Raw genomic sequence first — 6,064 nt, forward strand, 5'->3', positions numbered from 1 at the left:
CGGCGGGCGCGGGTCTCCCCGCGGGACGGCGGCCGCCCTAGCGGCGGGGGCACGCGGGGGCTCCTTCCCACCCCGCGGGCTCCGGGAGCGCCCGCCCAGCGCGGCCCGGCTGCGTCGCGGCTTCCCCCCAGGCCCAGCTCCCCCTGCCCGGGCCCGGCTGCCACGGGAGGCCGCGGCAGCTCGCGGGCCGCCGCGGGGCTCGGCGGCCGCCTCCGCCGCCTCCGCACGGGTCTCGCCTTCGCCCCGAGGGGCTCCGCGGGCTCCTGCGCGCGGAGGGCGGGGGGCCCGGCCGGGCGGCGCGGAGTCTCTCCAGGCCCCGCCGCTCCCGCGGCTGCTGCTCCGGGCTGCGGTTCCACTGCAGGCCCCGGCTCCGCCCCGGCCCGCGCTCCGCCCCCGCCGCTTCCCCCGCGGCCGCGGCGGCCCCCGCCTCCCCGCGTTAAGGAGGCGCCGCGCGAGACGGGGCCCCGCCGCCCGCCGGGCCTGCGGCCTCCCGCCGCGGAGCCGCCTCCCGCCGCCGCGCGGTGGGGACCGGCCGGGCCGCCCTGGCGGCAGCCCGCGCCGCGGCGCCCTCTCCTCCGAGCGGAGGAAGCCGCCGGCTCGGGGGGCGCTGGCTCCCCAACCGCCTCCTACCCAGGAACGCGGGCTCGGCGCCCCGGGGAGCCTCTCCCGGCCCTATTCCTCACAGAAGTGGTAAATTGTTCCCTCTAACCGTGTAAAATGGTGCCCTGCTCCAAGCCAGGATTCCAAGAGCCTTCTGCTTACCCCCCTGCCCCACAAATCACTTCAAATCTTCCTTCTTGGTACCCTTCTCTCACACCACAAATTTGTCAGCAACCTATTGCAATAGCCTCGCCAAATCTTATACAACCTTTTCACTATAGCCCCGTTAAAAGTCTGGTCACTGTTCCTTCAATGTGTTACCACCAGTTAAAATCACACAGAAAACTCTGGTGTTGTCTCATTTCCACCTGCTAAGTCTCATGGTGGTATGGTGGGAGGCTGGCCTCAGGAACAGGCAACTGTCCATTATTTTAGAACATTAAAGGAAGCGTAAATTAAACCATGCATCAAATTTTCAAAAATATATGTGGGGGGAAAAAAAGGGATAGTGTGGGATCCCTATGAATCTTAAGACCAATGCTTGGGCAGGCCATTCCTGCAGGGTAATCTCAAACGCACAAGCATGTAAATGCCCTAGGCTCTATACCACAATTATCCCCAACATTCCCTGCATTTAATGATCTTGTCCCTCCACAGATAGTTTCACATATGCAAACCTCCACACAATATCAGTGCTGTATAGGCTTGGAGTATAGGATTTGAAACATGTCAAACGCACAAGCATGTAAATGCCCTAGGCTCTATACCACAATTATCCCCAACATTCCCTGCATTTAATGATCTTGTCCCTCCACAGATAGTTTCACATATGCAAACCTCCACACAATATCAGTGCTGTATAGGCTTGGAGTATAGGATTTGAAACATGCTAGGGAGTAAAAATAAACAAACAAACAAACAAAAAAAACTTTTCTGAGTAAACTGACTTTTTTTTTTCTATTAGAGTAACATAGAAATTGTTCTTGGGGATGGGAGTGAGGCTTCAAGGCTTAGTGCTTTTGCAGGGCTGAGTTTATTGCACCTGCCAGAGACTCTGCATTCCTTCAGCAGGCCAGTGAATTCTTCACAAAAATCACTTCAGTAAATCACTCAATATTCATGCCCTCAGAAATAATGTATGGCCTCTTCTCCCAAGACAAACATTCATTCTGCTCCTGTGCCAGTAGCTCTGTATGTTCCCTTGTATTTTTCTCCTTGTGCTTTTCTTGCCTCTATCAAGCAGCGTCTCCTGCTCCTCTTGCTCTATTACCCTTTCATTACAAATCCAGTGTCCCTGTTGACCACCAAGGGCCAACAGCCATCTCGTCTCCCGCCTCCAGAGGCCGTGGCAGAGCTCTGTCTTGTTCTTGCCTTTTGCCTTGATTTCACTCCCGTGCTTTCCTCCTTTTTCCTTGCCTTTCTGCCTCTTGCTGGACTTCTCTTTGGCCTAGGTCTTCTTCATGTCTCTCCTCTATTTCCATACCAAGTCCCCCAGCTTCCCACTAGCTAGGACCTCTGTGCATACGCTCCTCTGGACCAACTGGGCAAGCCAGAAACATAATCATGCTGCGAAGTATTGATGGCATTAGATGCAGAGCAGTGACAAAACTGAGATTAGACTAAATATGTTTCCTGGCATCTAATGGTTCCCCTCCCCCACCCCCTTTTTTCTGTTTGTTTTCAGTATCTTGTCTCCCAAACCAATATGCCTAACATTTTATCTGTTTGTTATTAAAAAAAAAAAGAGTAATTAACTTATTCCACTATTCCACTACTTGAAAAGAAACAGATACAAAAATGCCAAGATACCAAAAGGCCTTTGAGGGGCAGACCAAAGTATCTATGTTGAAGAAGCATAAAGAAGCTAGAAGATCATGACCTGAAAATCACATTTAGTATTCAGAGAACACATACACCCATCCAAAAGCTATGGCTACATGCTATGTAGAAGAAAGGACATAGCAGATGGAGACACAGAAAAAAATAACAGTCATAACGAAATTTCACATTATATTCAATATATTTTATCTTTTTTTTCCCCCAAGAATTTCAGGATGCCATTGGTTTTACGTATGATCGAATTGTGGATATTTGTCTAGGGAAAGCTATGAATTTTGACAGATGGGTAGGGGGCAGTTGGGGCTTCTGGTATCCAGGAAGGTGTAGGAGGTGGCTTTGTTTTTTTGGCAGACAGGACATTGAAAATTATGGCACCAGGGAAGCGATTCTTTTCCACATCCTGCCTAAAGGACTGTTCCTTCCATTTGCAACTAACTAGTGATAAAGAGATATATCATCAATCTAGTGTAACATGCAGGTGGGCTAACGCTTCTTTCTCCCAAAGGTATTTTTCAAAACCACATCTATATTTTTACAAAAGAATATCATATATACATATATGTATATTAGTGTATATACACATATGTGTATGAACACACATGAAAATGTGTATAAATAATACATAAAGTGTAACAGGAATAATTCTATTTTATGTTTTTGGGTGTGTGTATATATGCATTTATATTACATATATTTCCAGTTAGTGTCACGTCTCCCAATTAATTTCCCCAAGCACTATTTGAAAATCAATTATCTACCCCCTTTTCTGAGCAGCCCTATATAACCAAGCGCCTAAGATGGCACCCTTGAAATTGGGCCCTTTAAACATATGTTAGCATTTCTTTTGTAATCAAGAAAAATCCTACGTGCCCTTATCAGCATGAACAGCACTTGTTGGATGCTCAGCTGTCGGGAAGCCAGACAAGCACCAAAGATTGTTATTTACTTGGTTTTGGACACTTTGGGCTCTTCTTTTTTAACTCTTGGTGTATGTATCAACATCCTCTTCTCCTGCCAGCTCAGCTACCGCTGCCATGCAGCGATCTCCCCGTGCTACGTCCATGTTGCGCTCACCCATGCGCAGGGCTATGCCGGAACAGGCACCGCGAGCCGCGCGTCACCTCGCAGCGGCCAGAGCAGCAGCGGCCCTAACTAAATGTTACTAAACGCTGCTGTGCAACCACGCGGCTCCCTCCGCAACTCAACGGCCGCTTTAGTTATGGAATATTCCTCCCGGGAAAGCGCAGCGCTCAACAGCACCCAGTGCCGGCTTCCCCGCGGCGCCCTTCCCAGTGCCCCCGCGCGGCGGAACAGGGAGCCCCTGTCACGGCGGCCGCTCCGAGGGCCGCCGCGGCCGCCTCCCGCCGCCGGGCAGCGCCGCGGGATCCACCTTAAGAGACGGCGGCGGCCCCGCACGCAGCGCCCGGCGGCTCCTCCCAGCCCCGTGTCGCATCCAGCCGCGGAACGTGTGGCGGGAGCGGGGCCGCCGCAGCCCGCGCCGCGGGAGGCGGGAGGAAGCCGCGGCCCCGCGCGCGGGCGGCGGAGGGGCGGCCCGGCCGCCGGACCGAACGGGACGAAGCAGAGGGGGAGGGGACGGGACACCGCGCCCGCGGGGGGAATGGGAGAGGGGGCGCGGAGCGCGGCGGGACGGGGGGAGGGGGAGCCGCGCGCCCGCCTCGCTTCCGCGGCGCGGATTGGCGGGCAGGGGAGGCGAGCCTGCGCTCTGATTGGTTCCTGCGCCCGTCTATCACGGGGCAAAGGCGAAAGAATTCGCCCTTTCCATTGGCCGCGGCCTCAGGGAGACTGGGCCGGGAGGGAGAGGAGGGCGAGCCCCCATTGGCGAGTGGGCATGTCAATCAAGTGAGTCACCGAGGGCAGAGGCGAAGGGCCCGGGCAGCCGGGGCTCTCGGTGACGGTTGGACGCGTTCACTTCCGGTCTGGCGGTGACGGCTTCCGGCCGCCGTAACGGCCGCAGGCGGGAGGTGGTGCCCTTGGGGCCGCCAGTGGCGCGGGGCGGGATGGGGCGGCCCCTGCTCCGCTCCCGGCACCCGCAGCCCCCGGCCGAGGGGCTGGTCTTGGTCGTGGCTCCGCTCTGCCCCGGCCCGTCCCCGCCAGCAGCCGCATGAGGCTGCAGCCTTCCCGTAACGCGCCGGGCCTGGGCTGGGCCTGCGCGGGGCTTTCCGCTGCGAGAAAGAAAGAAAGTCTCTTCCCCTCCTCCTTCCCGAGTGGGGAAGAGCGCCTATAAAATGGCAGCGAGGGCTCCATGTTGTCTCCTGCAGCTGCTGTACTGCATCTGTTAAGCAAGCGGGTTCAGCAGTAGCCAGGCATTCACATGCAAGCTGAAATCTTCAGCCGAGTTGCGCTTCTCCAGGCTGATACTCATCAATAATTCTGACATGTTATTAATTTAAATACACCCTGCAGCATACAGTGCAATTCTTGGTCTCTTAGATGTTTTTGTTGTGATGTGTGGGGGAGTACAGCATTGTTCTCCATCAGCCTCTTAGTTGTGTTGTTGTCACTAGATGGGAGTAAAAGAAACCATTAAATTTAACTTGGTTCCTTGCTCAGTAGGTATGACTGTTTTACACAGGGTGACATGTAACATTTTCTCACTTAAGCTCCAGGAGGGCTCTGGGCACAAGGATGTGCTTTATCACAAGCAGATCTTGCAAAGGTGTGTGCCAGTGTAACGTGGCGAGGTTACGTTAAAAAAAATCAGAACTTCTGGAAGATACCCTGGAATATTCAGTATTCCGGGTCTCTTACCATTCACAAAAGTACAGTTTCTATATGAATTTTCCTCTACCACAGGCTTTCACCCTGCCAAAAAGAGGATATGTAATTGCACAAACCCTTCCCTGAAACTTTCAAGTCTAATACAAGGATGGTGGCTGTGCTTTTAATATAGCAATCATTTCATGAGAAGAAGAGTTCTACCCTTAATTTCCCGGTGAGTGGCAGTTTACTCTGTGCATTCCTCTTTCTCTTCTCCCAGCCTGACTCTGTGTGGGCTCCAGGCCTTCACATGTGGACACGTGCTGGTCGTTTTCAGGCTACAGCTTTGAAGCAAGTACTTCTGTGAACTGCACAACTAACAAAGCGTGGTTTCGTAACAGTTTTGGTCCTATGGTAGGATTTTTTTCATGTCAGATGAGGTACAAGCTTTTTCCCTAATTGGTGCATTTGTAATGACTGCTTTCGTACTGATTCTCTTATGCCTTTTAAAGCTTAAGTTTGTACTGTAACCTTTCCCTTTACAAGGATGTGAATAAAGTCTTTCTCCCATATTTTCATGAGCCTTTTAGGAGTTTCTGTCTTTTTTTATCTCTGCAAGGGGCATTCATTATTCTTCTAGCTTTTTACTAAACATTTGAATTAGTTCTCCTGTTTTTCCCTCCATCTTTCAAATAGGCACAGTGGCTGTAGATACCAAAGCAGGGCACAGCTCATTCCCGAGGATGGTGGGCAGAATACTCTTGTTTGCTCAGGCTCTAATGCCCTATTTGAAAGAGATACATGCCTCCATATCTTAGGGAAATGCCCTTATCACCCAGCAATAAGTGTCTGGATGTTATTTTAAGGCTTTTTTTTTTAATTGAAACTTTTCCCTATATACGTGATT

Source organism: Tinamus guttatus, unplaced genomic scaffold (genome assembly GCF_059628265.1).
Source record: "Tinamus guttatus ecotype Peru unplaced genomic scaffold, ASM5962826v1 Tinamus_guttatus_pri_ptg000408l, whole genome shotgun sequence".
Taxonomy (NCBI): Eukaryota; Metazoa; Chordata; class Aves; order Tinamiformes; family Tinamidae; genus Tinamus; species Tinamus guttatus.